The sequence below is a fragment of the Bacillus rossius genome, chromosome 10, assembly GCF_032445375.1.
Source record: "Bacillus rossius redtenbacheri isolate Brsri chromosome 10, Brsri_v3, whole genome shotgun sequence".
Lineage (NCBI taxonomy): Eukaryota > Metazoa > Arthropoda > Insecta > Phasmatodea > Bacillidae > Bacillus > Bacillus rossius.
This window is the reverse complement of record NC_086337.1, coordinates 43,777,554-43,793,230: the sequence shown is the minus strand read 5'-3', so window position 1 is coordinate 43,793,230 and position 15,677 is coordinate 43,777,554. Positions and strand designations below refer to the sequence as shown.

The window sequence follows — 15,677 nt, the reverse complement described above, 5'->3', positions numbered from 1 at the left end:
CAGTGGAGAAGCATGGCGAACGTTGCCGATAACTGCTGGGTTACCTTGGGGTTATCCCATTTTCTCCCGCCTTCTCATTTCATTCCGTCAATGCTTCGTTGTCATATATTCATTTCTGTTGACCTCTAGTTCATTCAGGAACGTACGTAATATTTCATTTAGGGTGGGGGGGGGGGGGGGGGGGGGGTAGAACCTCTTTCCCCAACTTTAATGGGGTGAAAGTTAGATTTTTTTTTAGTATTTCGGAGGACAGGAGACATAACACCCCTCCCCCTATATAACACTTCCCTCCCCCTTCTTTTGCGTACGCCCTTAACGTTATTTCATTTAATTTCGTTTCAAGTCTTTTTTACACGGAATACTCGAGCAAAAGCAATCAGCGCTTGTTGCTTCCAGACTAATGGTTCAAAAGGCCCAAATATTTGATGCTCCATTGTTTAGAACATTCCTACACTTACATTTTGAAGCAATTAAAATGTATGTATATAGTATTATTAACTTGTGAGCACCTTACTATCTGGGATCCGGGGATGAATGAAACTCTGGTGTCTGGCATTCACTGACAAGCTTTTGAAGTGAAATGTCGTCACATCATAAGGAAAGTGTAGCGCAAGGAGGGCAACTAAAAGTGCGAAACGATCAGGAGTGGTGCGCTCTGTGGCGCTGAGGGAGAAGAAGCTCAAAAGCGGAATGATCGATTTTTGCATTATTTCACACTTACAATTTCTTTTTAACGTATTTGCATGCTTGCGCACTTGTATACTTGTTTGCTTGCATACACGTGCACTCAAATACTTACTCGCATATTTTCTCACTCGCATACTTGCAGGGCCGGTGCAAGGTAAATTGGCGCCCTAGGCGAAAATCCTTAATTCCCCCCCCCCTCCGGGCCGGACACCCCAAAAAAAATTTTCCTTGCCTCAAAATACATCACGTAAGCCTAAGATTTTGTCAACAATCAAATGTAAGCAGGCTTGTGTTTTTTTTTTTACTTTTTTACTTATTACAAATCATAAACCGGTCACCGTGGACTTTAAATAATTACTTATATCAATATAAACATTCCAAACTGTTACAAAAATCCATTTTCATCTAGTTTCAATAATCGTTAAACATATTATATGAGCTGTTATGTGTCGTGCTGCGCCTCCCCCAGCCACTTGGCGCCCTAGGCGGTTGCCTAGTTCGCCTATATGGACGCGCCGGCCCTGCATACTTGCCTACATTCCTATACCTCTACCTGCGAAGTTTCACTTCCAACGCACGTAGCGATCACGTGCCCACGGACGCGGAGACAGCATTGTGACGCCAGACTTCTTCCCTGCAGGACTATGTCCACCCCCAACGTCGTTCTGCTGTCACACGGTCGCAAGATGTGATGAAGTGGAAGAGATATCAGGCAATTAGGTATCGGGACAATTGAATGGACTGTCTTTTTTTTCTCTCTCACCTTCCTCCCTTCCCCTCTTCTTTTCTCCAAACTCGAAACTATGCGATGGTCTTTCTCTGGCCAATCTGCCGTAGCAACCTTGATCGGGCTAGACGAAGATGAGACGAAACAATAGGTTGGTCAATAGCTCTGGTACCGTAGGGGGAAGAAAACATCTGACCAAAGTTAGGAGAGATAGTACAAAGCTACCAAAAAAAGTGGCCGTGAAAAATAACGCCGGTCTGGAACATGAAAACGACAGCAAATTGAGGATTAAATTTTTAGGGGATCACCCACCATGATATTGTTTAACTATTCCGTTTGATAACTGACAAAAGAAAGAAAAGTAAAATAGCAGGTCACTTTTTAATTATATACATACTGTTCGCGATATGGGTGACAGTAAATGCCAAAAACAAGCAATTGTTTTGTACTACTGAATACTTATGTGTCCGGAAAAGTAACCCTGCAAAGTTACAGGTGCGAATAGTAGCGCGCAAATTTTGAATTTCGCGCCCAACTAGGCGCCATCGAAGTGGCTGAGACGACACCCAATCACAGTATAATCCACGGTATAAGCAGGTGACGAGCGTCGCTCTGACGTTTAAGAATTAGTCAAATGCAACAGCAGCTAGAAGTTTGTTGTACAGCTCAGTGGATGAGTTGGTTGCGTTACATTTTACATGTTTAGAGTTGGGCGATTAGCGCAGTGTTGACGGATTAGTTAGTACGCTGATCAGCCAATGGAGTGGCACCTATTGCGCGGGAAATTCAAATTTGCACCCTACTGTTTGAGGTTGCAACTTTGCAGGGTTGCTTTTCCGGATACACGTTCATTAACAAAAAAAATGCCTGTTTAGGTATTCTCTGCCGCCCATTGAAATATGCCCCGTTGTTCGCAAAAAAAATTATGTGTGAGTATGTGTGTGTACGTGTGTGTGTGTGCAAAGCTGAATCACCTACCAAATTTAAGTACCGAGAGTTTTGACTAGACAACCAACTTTAAATCTTACTTACACTAAATGCTAAATGATTAGTGTTTTAAAGTTTCAAGGTTCTAGTATAACGTAAACAAAAACAATATATCCGCTAGAACAATCTCATCAAATAAGTAGTTCCAGGTCATCTGGAGTAATTATCCGTCTGGAATCATTTTAAGCAAAAAAAGTTTTTTCACCAATAATACACGAGCTACTCGTAACTGCCGACCTTGCGCTTGTAAATTTTCGAGGCGTGTCCGAGACCCTGACTAAAACATTTCCCCGTGAGATACACGCGCGTCCGTCTTCATCACTCGAAGGACCGCCAGAGCACGGTTTACAGTGTTTAAGCTATCTCGCCTCTAATTGGGAACTCGCGTGAACTCGACACGAAAAGGCGAGCCGGGTATAATAGCGCAGGAACACGTCGGTTCGGACTGCACGGGTTATTGGACGAGCGACCCACCGTCTAAAGTGACATTAGAAGTGCTTAGATCGCCGTGTGCTTTAAGGTTGTGCTCTAGGTCCACAGACGTGCTTTTGTCCACAAGAAGCTTCGAAGTATACGGAAATTACCGACATATTTTTTTTCTTGTTGCTTAAGGACTTTTGTGTCATCGAGGACAACCGGAAGCCAGGTAAGTTGCAGCAAGGAAAAAACCGTAAATTGACGCCAACGTGTTTAATTTTGTTTCGTGTTTGTTTCGCAGCATCCAGCTAAATACGATTTTTTCCCCAGGTAACGAGAAAAAGCAAAGAGACGCTACGTATTTTAAAACATCGACAGAAATAAGTTTAATTGATTATTTCACTTAAAACTCACATTATTTTGCAATGGTTTTATTTAGATATCTGATTTCATATGTAAGTAGGTTACTGCAGTTATCATTCTTGTTTTTAATATCACATTTTTTGAGACGAGATATATAAGAGTTTGATTTTTAGTGACGAGAAAAACTTAAAACAAACATATCCTGCGTTTGGCCAGCGATTTTATTTTGATACGCAATGTATTGGACCAGTACGACCTTGGCAAGAGAAATCGAAGAAAAACGGGTTAAAGTGTTTCTCAAGAATTCAACAAATAATGCACCAAGGGAGAGTCCAGTGAGGCAATTGATGGAGAAAAAATAGGGGGGGGGGGGGGGGGATAATAGAGAGATAGATTTTCAAAGTGGAAAAACAAGGAGCAAGGAACTGTAGCTAGAAAACATGTTAACTAAGGCACACAAACTATTGTTCCAAAACATTTTAATATACGATTTTATTCCTTTTGTTATTGTTCATTATTGTATGTCACCATTGACCCTCCTCCCTAATTAGAGATGTTAAATTCCAAAAACAAATTGCTCTCTCTCCCCCTTCTTCCTCTACCATTCTGAGCTGGATATGCCCTGTCAATGGATAGACTGCATCGTGTTGAGTGTGCGAGTTCAGCTCGCAGGCAATTAAACCTGCTAATTTTTATTAGCCTTTTCCCACGCCCATTGCTAAAGCCTAGAGGCTCCTAAGGTCGTGATAAAATTGTACAAATTTTGGTAGGCAAAATTGTCGCGTCACCCTATTCCAACTTCAGTGGCGTACACCAGTCTTCGGAAACTCTTCAGACCAACGATGACCAAATTCACTCGTTTCGAAGGCCAGGTATAATTTTTGAAACTAATCCGAGGACCTGATACACATGAATTCATTAAAAAATATTACAAACATTTTTAATGTATTATTCTGCACTATAATTAATAAATACTACCTAGCATGTGATAAATAAACGAAAAAGAATTCTCTTAAAAATAGTATGAAAGAAAAAAACAACAAAACGAGTCTTTTACTACTCCCCAGAGATGTGTAACAATAAAGCGTAGTTCCCACACCCGCTAATAGAATTCGCTGCAGGAAAACCTACGGCCACTATAGAATCATTCCATTTGCTGAGCGAAATTATGAACTAAGTATATAATAAAAAGGCTCCGACAAAAGCGAAAAAGACTTGAAAAAATACTAAACTGCAGCTTTGGACCTGATTTTCGACAGTGAATTTTATTAAAATACTGCCCATATTGTTTAAATGTACAAAACAATTAATAGTTTAAAGATTCATTTTGTCTTTGTGAACTCTGGTCCGCACCATCCGCCACAGATAACAAAACAAAAAAAAATCTTCAGAACTAACAAGAAGTGCCACGATATAGTAGGATATGTATTACAAAAGTATAAGTAATAGCTATTTTTTCAATAATTCTGTGAGAATATCACAGCTTCATAATAGTGTCTGCCGACAACTGTGTATTCTACACGTGTATGCGAACAAAGACCGTCGATGAGCGACAGTATACCTGATGTTATATTTATTTGCTGAACAGATTCTTTAAGCGGGCCGTGTTAAACGATGCGGTGCGGATCTGGCCCGCGCGCAGTCAGGCGACTACCACTGCGCTCTGGACCATAAAAGCCGGACTCTCAATCATCCGACGCGTCCGTCCGTCATCCGTCCGTCCGCCGTCCGTCTGTCCGTAAGCCGAGCGATTCACAATGATTTTCACGTCCGTCGTTATATATTTTTTTACACTTGAATACAGCCAACTGAATGCAAGGCTTGAATTGTTTAGAAAATGTATATCGTTAAAGTTTGTTAGTTTGAAGATCGTGTACATTTAGAATTTGTAAACCAATAAACAATTTTTTTTTCTTTGCTCTAATAATAATTAAAATATATTTTCGAGTTGCGGTACACTTTTGAGTCTCTGTCAGTTTTTGTTTTAAATATCAAACTTTCCAAACCTGTCCAAACACATGTTAAACATCTAACATGAAAGCAGATAAACAAATTAAAAAAAACACTAAAAATAACTTTTCAAATAAAGGCAGCGCCTTTCAGACGTTTTTGAGGTTATAATCTCATCCGTCCGACTGTTAGTCGAAATTCGAAGCCTGCTAAGGTTTTGACGGAAGGACGGACGGATGAATGGAAAATTTTCGGGCCATCTGAATGGCTGCGACGGATCACAGCGTGTCCAGAGTACGTTACCAACTTATTTGTTTGGCGGTGTACATGGAAGCCGATGTTTGTCTTTGGAATGCATAGGCTACTCAGCCTCTGTATGCCAGGTTTCACCGACCCCTTGGCCAATGAGGGGGCCCGTATACGAACGAACGTTCTGCGGAAAGAGCCGGAAGGGAATGGGGAGGGGGAGGGTGTAGGTTGGTGCAGAACCGTTTGGAGAATGCTAACAGCGGAATTTAAAAATTAAAAAAAAAAAAAATCGCTCTTGCTTTGTTTGCTGGTTGTGTGTATATATAAAAAAAAATCGACGTCGAGTCGGGAACACGAGAGAGCGTGTCGGCGCGCGGCATTGCAAGTGACTTTCCAAACGGCGCGGCGGCCGGCGGTCCTCGCGCCAGCTCCCGGCGAGTGCGCGGACTAACCACCGGGTCGCGCGAGAGCGCTGATGGCGAAGCCGCATCAGCCACGGAGCCGGCTGGCCTCGCCGCCAGTTGCGCCCAAGGTAGATCTCAGTTCCGTTCTCCGATCGGTTGCCCGTTGTGCGGGGCGCTGTCACCACTTATGTGGAAACACGCAACTTAGAAACATACAAGATAGTATCTTCTGAGTTATTCCTGTTCTAAAGTTGCGTGTTTCTAAGTTATGATAGTTCTAACTAATGCGGTTCGGCGTTGCGTGTTTCTAAGTTTCATGTTTCTAAGTAATGACCGTTATAAGTTGGGATAGTTCTAAGTTATGACTCGTGTTTCTAAGTTTCATGTTTCTAAGTAATGACCGTTCTAAGTTGGGATAGTTCTAAGTTATGACTCGTGTTTCTAAGTTTCATGTTTCTAAGTAATGACCGTTCTAAGTTGGGATAGTTCTAAGTTATGACTTTCTACGTTACGACGTTTCTAAGTTGTGTGGTTCTGCGTTGTGGGTTTCTAAGTTACGTGTTTCTAAGTTATGATCGTTCTAATTTAATGACTGTTCTAAGTTACGTGGATTTTTCTTTCGAGGTTTCTAAGTCATGACTGTTCTAAGTTGTGTGTTTCTAAGTTATGTGTGGTTCCCGCCCGTTGCTGGTTACACTGCTCGTCGAAAGAAACCTCAATAACGGTCTGAATACACAGTCACACATTTTGAAAAAGAAAAAAAAAGACAGCACAGGAAAAAATTCCGTTTAAGTAATAAGAAAAAGGTACCACATCTGTTCTGTTACATTCCTACGGTTCGCCTGTGCGTCTCTGATTTTTCCAAGGTAGTTTATTCACTGTTTGTTGTTGTTATTGTTGTTGTTACTGTCTCGTCATTGTCAACCAGCTGTGTTCGTCTGTGCTGTAGTACACGTGCTGTGGCTTTACCCTGCGTCTCCATCTGTTGGCTCCTTTACCGTGAACACGAGTCGAACCACACTCCACTCGCTGACCCTCAGGTTGCTCTCTCTACTCGCCGTCGCTGGACTCGAACCGGCGACCTCCGGCTCCGCTGAAGTTTCATCGAGGATGCAAAGTTCTCGTTGCTGGTCGAGACGTGAACTCTTCCTGTCTCGCCGAGCTTTTGGAATCGTTGTCCATCCTCAGATGACGTGTCTGCGCGGTTGCTGTCGAGATTTCAGCTGCATTCCAACTGCTTGCCTGCTTGACCCAGCTCCCCCTTCATTTTCATTTCCCCCCCTGGATGTTTTTTTCGACCGTTATCAAGGTTCACTGAACCTCAGTCCTGAAAACCACGTCACGGAATGGGAAGCCTTCTTTTCACAGACGAGAGAGCCAAACGCCCGATCGTGCATCCTCGGGTTTTTTTTTTTGTTCATTGTAAATAAATATGGCGGTGTTGATAAAAGGATACTAATGGTCAATTAGGTTAGTTTAGCTACATTATAAATACTTTAAAACATTGTGGACGGTTGATTTGGTTAGGATAGCTACATTAAAGATACGGGGGAAAAAAAAAAAACATGAACTTTGGGGAACTTCGTGTTTAGGCTCTCTCGTCTGTGAAAAGAAGGCTTCCCATCCTAAATCTACGTTCACACGGAACCAGTTCCTCCCCGCAATGTTCCCCGAAAGATTTGACGACCTTCATTGACCGCAACTCCACCGCATACACGTCGCAGCCCGGACGCGTCGAAAGTTCACAGATTGTAGCTTGGTTATGTAGGCTACATGAGGGGGAAAAGTAACGAGCGTACGCCCGTTACACACAATACATACTATTTTATGCAGATAGTTTAATAATTCTGTTAATTCCACGGAAGTCAATGAACGGAAATGTGAAACAACCACAGTGCCACACCAAAGTTCGCAAAGCCAAAGAAATACCTTACAGTATTAACTGTTTAGTGAATTTTAAAGAGATGGACAGTCTTTTTTTATGAAATTCCTCGTCGAAAATCAGATCTAAAGCTGGGGTTTTGTATTTTTTTTTTTCAAGTCTTTCTTTACACCTTTATCGGAGCCGTTCAATTATATAGTTTAAAATTTTATTCTGCAAAAGAAATTATTCAATAGTCTACGTAGCTGCTCCGGCAGAGAATTCAAGCGGCGGGTGCGGAAACTACGTGTGATTCACGTCCAAAAATGTAGTTTACGTGTACTTATATATTCGGCATTATTTTAAAGAAATCCAGTTAAATTTCGTGTCTGTGATAAGTGTGCTTGCAACATGAGGATACATAAATTTTATCGTTACCGAGGTTAGGTGATACATAGGGACCTGAAAAATTCGCGGTCTCAATGACCTCCAGGATAGTCTACACGGTCCTCTGTACACTCGGGCAAATAACGCCAGTTCGTTGGCTGCTGACTTGTGAGACGTCTCAACTGGTTTGCCCGAGATTCGTTACTTCTTTGGTTGAGGGTTTCTCATAGGACCAGAGTCGCCCAGACGAACAGTGAGCCAATAGCAAGAGCAGCTTAAAGGTATGTGTGTATGAATTTCAGACTATCGCGAAATGAATCCGCGAATTTTTCCGGTCTCTAGTGATACACATCACTTGACGATTGCTGAAAGACTCGCTCACATTATTTTGCGACCTCCCAGAAACTTGAGAACAAAACACAGTTAGGAGAACGTAAATGCAGGGGGTTCGGTATCTGGGCCTCGGGATATAATATTGGGCTCCGAAACACTTGGATACAGACTCGCAAAGTTGGAGACCCTGAGTGACCTTCGCTACCAGGAATCAAAGATGGCAGGTATTGGTGCTGGAACGACGACGAGGGAGGGGGGTAAAAAGGGGGGGGGGAGGCTGTGAGGAATTTTCGAAACCTCTTAGGACCGAATGGCTGAAGTCCTGTGTCACGTAACTGATCTCAGATTTGACAGATATCGGAAGTAGTTCAAGTGGCCTGCGTATTCTTTTCAGCCACAGTTGTTCCGTCTTATCACTGACCGCATACAGTGATAATGTGTCCGCTTTGGCAAAGTGACGGATGGTAAATGGTTATCGACGGGAGATGCCGTTGAGGACCTTCAGAGTTCGAGGACGTTTACTCGGGAAGAGGAGATTGTGGTGGTGTGGGGGTTGGTGGAAAAAGGTGAGGAGGGGGGGGGGAGAGAACAAGCGAGCGCGATGCCCTTGCGGCGTTGACGACATCCCGCGGAGAGATACTCGCGCGAGACGTGTGCCGCGGTCCACGGCCCCCATTACGACGACCGCTCTTCTTTCGCAACACCTGAGAAGAATGGAAGCGGTCCGCATCCTTCAGCGAGGTCCCCGGTAGAGAGGGAGAGATAGAGAGAGAGAGAGAGAGAGAGACGAGCAGCACGCGCGCGATCATCCCTCCCCTCCCCCCTCCTCCACCCAACGTGCGTAATCGCGCGCGCGAGAGAGGAAGAAGAAGCAGCAGTTCCCAATGGGCCTTCTCCCCCGGACACGGGACCCTCGTTCCCTGATTGGCTCCTCTCCCCCTCCTCGCCGAGGAATATATAGTCTTTATGTCGGCGGGCGATCCGGCAGCGCTGAGACGTTTTCACGAGTGCACCGAATCCGATCTGCCGGATACACCGACGCCGTCTGTCGCAGACCCTTAACACAAGAGGTGAGTGGACAGGAGCCTTAAGTCTCGTACCCGCCCGCCGCAACCGGACCACTGGTTCTTTCGCGATTTCGTGTCTTTATGAAGAAGTCTTTTCGAATATATAATAAATAATTAAAGTTGTATGCATTATACAGGCTACGGAAACACATAAAATGAACTTCTAGTGCGCTACTATTACGCAAAAATTTTAATTATGAATACGTTACCTGATTTTTATCGAACAGGTAACTCATAAAGAATATTGACAACAAAAATTAATATAAAATGCGTAGAATTTGTTTGGGCAAAAAATTACAAACAAAATCAATGCAAAAGGCCAGTGGCGTAGCCAGGATTTGTGTATGGGGGGTGTTAAGAAGCATGCCCCCCCCCCCCCCCCCGTATTAAAGCGGGGGGTCCGAGGGTCCTCACCCAGGAAAAATTGGATTTTAAGGTGTAAAATAGTGCTATTTTAGCAGTTTTCGGTACTTAAATTTAAATATTGTAATGGTAACATTTTTATTAATTTTAATATGAAATTTGTTTGAGTGATGAATAAGAAATTAATTAAATATTTGGTGCTAAGGGGGGGGGTTTGAACCCCTAAAACCCCCCCCTGGCTACGCCCCTGCAAAAGGCACAGTAAATATATACATATATGGTGCAAAATCAACAGCAAATTTTGATGAAAAATGTGTTATAAAAAGTAGGAACTGCAAACTGAGAAATTTAAATTACGTGAAAATGCAATAACCAAACATAATGGGTACAGCCGAAACAAGGCGTGAATACATGCCTCCTTCCCTCCCCCATAACTGGAACTTCACATTTCTTCATTGGTTGATTTTAGAATTTTAGAGCTTAGGATCTGGTTTATTGATTATACAAATATCATTTTTGAGGGCTCTTTTTTTATAATGAACCACATTACTCTGCAGTCCACGGACCAAGCTGCAACTCCTAATCAGCTGCAACTTTACTAAAAAAAAACACTAGGAAGGTACAAGTACGCAAACTGTTAAAATTTAGGTTGTGTTTTAATTATTTATCTGTTCGTTTCTTACACTAATCGATGTAGTATTTAATCTTTCAACATACTTTGCGTTCAAAACGAATAGTTGCCCATAAATGTAGCTGCTCCCATCTTGCAGCATAGTTTTACATAATTGTTTGGGTAACACTTTTATAAACGTACAGTAAAATAGTAACTAATAGTTTTCTCATTTTTGTCTCTTGCGAGAAAGAGTGGATGCCACTCCAAATATCAAGGACGTTATTTACCGATGCTTATTTAACCTAAGGATACTTCCATTTCAAGGCTGTATTCAGTGAGAAACTAGTCGCGAAAGGATATCAGAATTCGTTTCCGCTAAAGGCCCACACACGACCAGTCCAGCTCCCAGCTCGGACACTGCTCAGTCCGAACTGACAGCTGGGACTGGATTGAAGCTCTCTGCACACTCGATCAGTCCAGGTACTCATTTCAGATAGAACAGCCCGAACTGACAGTTTGGACTGAACTGAAGCCTTCCCCACGTTCGATGAGTCTTGTGGTTGCATTTGGATGTATCGCTTCGTCGTAGAATATGGAAGAAACTTTGGAAGTTGCAATTGCAGTTGCACTTTTAGTAAGAAAAAAAATAGTGCGTGGAGTCCCTCCGCGCGGAAGAAGTGAAACTTCGTAATGTGGAAATGAAAATAGGAAGGGGTAGAAATTGATTTTTAGTGAAATCATATTGTATCAAATCAAAATAAAAAAACAAGTAAATGAAATAATGAATATTATAAATTAAAATAGAACAATAAAATAGAACATGTACGTATTTCAGCTGATTTCACGACGCTCACACTGTTTACTTCGCTGCATATCAAGAATACCACGCGCATGTGCTTGGAATATTGGACGCTACTCGTTGCTAACGCTCGCGCTGGCCTGTAACAGGTATACCACGCGCATGCGTTCGAGTGCCACGCATTCACTCTCGCTCTGTCTGTTTCTATTCCCCCTCCCCAGGAGCGTTGAACGTTTAACGCAACAGTGCTTTCATACCCCCTCCATGGTAGCGTTAAATGTTTAACGCAACCTTGTTGGAAGTCGCATTAGAAGTTTCACTTCAAAAAGAACAAATTGCAAAGTAATCTAAGATTATAAACCATGATGTCTGCCACGACACTGAGCTTATGGACTGATGGACTGATAGTTTGGACTGACAGTTTGGACATGCGAGACACTGTTCCCACACACACGGCAGTTTGGACCGAGGGCTCCCGAACCCAAAGTCTGATTTGTCAGTTTTGTGCGACTGATCCTTCCACCGTCCTTGCTCACACACGACAGTTTCAACTGATAATTCCGAAATGACAGTTCGGACTTATCGTATGTGGGGACCTTAACACTACCTACCTGGTCCAAAAAAAAAAAACATTTACGATGTTAATTGTTTTTGCGTTCACAGATTCTTTGCTATCTATTTTTAAAGAAATTTTTTATTTTGCACGTGTTCCAAGTTTAAATATTAACAATAATAACTACAAGAAAAAAATGTGGACAGCAGTTGGCTGACCATCTTTACATGTCTTTTAAAGGGAGCACCACAAGTCCTTCAAAGCCCTCAAGGATGTAAGTAAGGATGTCTGTGACTCACTTGTCCTTTCGCCGAAAGGCTGCATCGACGATTCTGTATGGATCCTTACAACTGTTCGGAAGGCCAATAAAAATGACTGAAATCCTTTAAGATGCACTTTGCAAGGATCTTTTTAAGCTAAAGGACCCTTTAAGAAGTTTTTTTTTTGGAAACAGCCTTACGTCGCTCAATCTGTATCAGGTGCTGAAAATTTGTTTTAAAACAATTATTTTTTGGACATAAACTATTGAATTTGTGCACTGTTTGTCATGGAAAGAAACTCAAGAAAGCAAAATAAGAAATAAAAATGAAAGCATGAGTCCACAGAGAACAACCCTAAATCAGCTGATGTCAAAAAAAATGGTCCCAACGATGAACCTACACAAGTATTATGGCCATCATGACGACAAAAGCACAGACAAACACATTCAAACTTTAAACATCAGACAGCACAAGAATTCCGTGGAAGGAGTTCAGTTTTTGAAAGAATAACAGCACAGACGAACACAGTGATGCTAGCAACGAGGAGACAGGTTCGACAAGAATAGTAAATACAGACCGACAACAAACCTGGACATAGCAGCAAACATACAAACACAACGATGAAAATAAACAGGTATTACGTACAAAGCCACGCCGACAGGACCGACGAACACATTATGTTTCCTGTGACAAAACAGTTGCAACGTTTCGATTTTCCTTACACACGTAAAGTTTTCACTTATAAAACTCTCCACAGTGAAAGCTAATAAAGCTGTAAGCAAGTTCTCGTGGGAAAAAAAAAAAAAAAAAAAACATTATTTATGAAAAGAAGCCCGATAAATAACTTTATTTTTATATAGTTCTAAGGTTTCATGTTGAAGTTTGGTGACGTTTTGAACTTGGATGTTTTATAAACTACCGTAGTTTTCCCGACGTTTGTTGCATTTTGCGTCCTTGGCACTCTTACATTTTTTTGTGACTTTTATAAACGTAGCCTTAAAGTATAATTTGAACCGAGTTAGAGTATTTTTTAGTGGCTGTTTTCTTGTGGTTTAGGTTGCGATTAACATTAGTTTAATTTTCATAAACCATTGAAGATTCACGACGAACATTTTGTTACTTTCTTGATTACTGTTGATCCAGTAGTCCCTACTTGCCATGAATTGATTCCGTCTTTCAATAGCTTCCGTCATCAAAAAAAGATAACTGCGAGATGAATAATTATCACGCTATGACAATAAGACGATATTAAATACGGCTGACATAATTTCTGTCATCATTAGGGAACCCTTCAGTTTTTTTTTCTTTTCGGTTTGTGCAAGGTGAGTGGATGTGGGCGTAAATGCTGTCAGGGGTGGAGTTAAAAAAAAGTATCAATGTACATTATGTGAGACATATATATTGACCCTCCCCAAAACCTCATAATGTCAGCCTCCGTGGCGCAATAGGCTAGCGCGTTCGGCTGTTAACCGAAAGGTTGGTGGTTCAAGCCCACCCGGGGGCGGGATTAAAAAATTTTTCCCACGACTTAGGCAATCAATTTTTTTTTCTCACAACAGAATACGTAAAGTATTTAATACCATATCTTTGATATGCGCCATTGCATGTTTGCACTGTTTGTCATGGAAAAAAAAAAATTGGTTGTCTGTAAAGTCGGTTTACGGACGATAGTTTAACGTGACAACGTCATAACAAAACATTGATGAAATGATTGCATACTTTTATGAATAAAATTGAATCACTTTTATTTTAATAATAAAAGAATAAATACTTGAAATGATAGTAGTAATCAGATTTTTAAAATGCAAGAATAATTAACCTTTATTGCCGAAATTATTGTTGTAATAAGCAATGAAAACCACATTAACTTTCACTTCACTTTATAAACAGTCGACGAAACAGTTCACGTGTAGATGACTTGTAATTAATTTTAAAAACTGGCGTTCAGCTATAAAGTTTAAATATAATTATGAACAAGTTTTCATATAAATAAACTGTAATCAAATATCTATCATCAATAATATGAATCACCATAATTTTTTAGTCAATTGTAACATAACCTATTATTACTGCACTCGCCGACAGCGTAACGGAACACAGCGTAACGGAACAATGAGCGTAACGAAACACAGCGTAACGGAACAATGTGCGTAACGGGACACTTTTTCGTGCGTGCAGCCGGCGTTCATCGATTTATTAGACGTTGTCACGTCGAAAATTCAAGAACGCAAATCAAGAAATAAAACTGAAAACACAAACCCACAGAGAACAAGCTTAAATCAGCTTATGTACCTAAACAGGTATTATGGAAAACACAACGACGACGCGCTGACGAACACAGGGGTAACAATGAAGAGGCAGTGCCAACAACGACAGCAAATGCAGGCAGATAGCATAACCTGGACAACGCAGCAAGTATGCGAACACAACGATGAAGATAAACAGATATGAACAACACCATAACCATAGGAAACCTACGAAAACAGTAGGTTTCCTATGGCAAAACAGTTGCGACGTTTCGGGAACTGGCATCAGGCACATTGCTGTTGTACTTTCTTTGCTGCAAGTAGAACTGAAAGACAGTGCAAATTTGAGTTACGACACGATTAAAAATTTAAAAAAAGCAAAGAACAGGAAAAAAAAAACAATAAAACATATTCTAGTTCAAATCTTACTGTGAATTTATTTAATTTTAGTTTATACATCAATTCAGCTATTTATTTTACTGATACTTTATTATACACGGGAATTTTTTTTATAATGCTCTAAAATATTACAGGTCATTAAAAAATACACTGGAATACAACTTAAAGTGAACTACGCCCCTAAAGGTCCTGTTAAAAAAACTAACTGAGTTTAAGTTGTAATGAAAATTTATTTTATGGAGCTTTTAGAGATAATAGTGATGAACCAATGTGGGTAAGAATAGGTTTGCCCGATTTGATGTTGTGAAAGCGAAACATAAATTTTCGGACACCCTGGTCTGGTAGAAGATGTGTCCTCGTTTATTGTAATTTTTTTTAAAGTCCTACATTTTCAAGGAATCTACACGAAAGGTACAAAGTAAAAAAAAAATTGGTTGTCTGTAAAGTCAGTTTACGGACGATAGTTTAACGTGACAACGTCATTACAAAACATTGATGAAATGATTGCATACTTTTATGAATAAAATTGAATCATTTTTATTGAATTATCACTATTTTGTATGGATACAAAAAAGGAGTTAAATGAAATCTACAATTTAATTGATAAATTTTATTTTATTTGCGCTCATTAATTCAAATATGTTTATTACTTTAACGAACACATTATTTTAACTATAACTTTTATACATGTTTGCTATTTAACATCTTCCAATCTGTGTTATTATGTTAAGGATAGGACGATGATAGGAAAAGTAGGAAAGAATGGGAGTGTTTCAAGTTTAATGTGCCTCGAAAAAGTCAAATCGATGGTTGTTCCAATCGAGTGGAAGAGAGATAGATGCGGCGCAAGCGTACAATGAGCGTAACGGGACACAACGTAACGGGACAATGTGCGTTACGGGACACTTTTTCGTGCGTGCAGCCGGCGTTAATCGATTTATTAGACGTTGTAACGTCAAAAAAAAATGTAACGCCTGCCGAGCGTGTGATTCTAATCACACTCGTATATCTC

The 15,677-nt window shown here is 40.9% G+C and overlaps 2 protein-coding genes and 1 non-coding gene across 11 annotated transcripts in view; 2 read left to right on the top strand and 1 right to left on the bottom strand.

Moving 5' to 3' along the window:
* LOC134536044 (synaptotagmin-14) overlaps positions 1–15,677 on the bottom strand; it is a 252,140-nt gene that overhangs the window by 169,991 nt on the left and 66,472 nt on the right. The window lies entirely within an intron of this gene.
* The window catches only part of LOC134536041 (uncharacterized), a 57,005-nt gene continuing 44,162 nt past the window's right edge, over positions 2,835–15,677 (top strand). For 2 of the 7 annotated variants that reach the window (XR_010075752.1, XM_063375555.1), the window contains exon 1: positions 9,240–9,435. The gene's annotated coding sequence lies outside the window, so the exon portion shown is untranslated. Of the gene's footprint in view, positions 3,048–9,169; positions 9,436–15,677 lie in introns of those variants that run through there. The other 5 variants (XR_010075754.1, XM_063375556.1, XR_010075753.1 and 2 more) reach the window with 5 other exon arrangements.
* Trnan-guu (transfer RNA asparagine (anticodon GUU)) lies at positions 13,451–13,524 on the top strand. Its single transcript has one exon. It is a non-coding gene; the product is annotated as a tRNA-Asn (tRNA).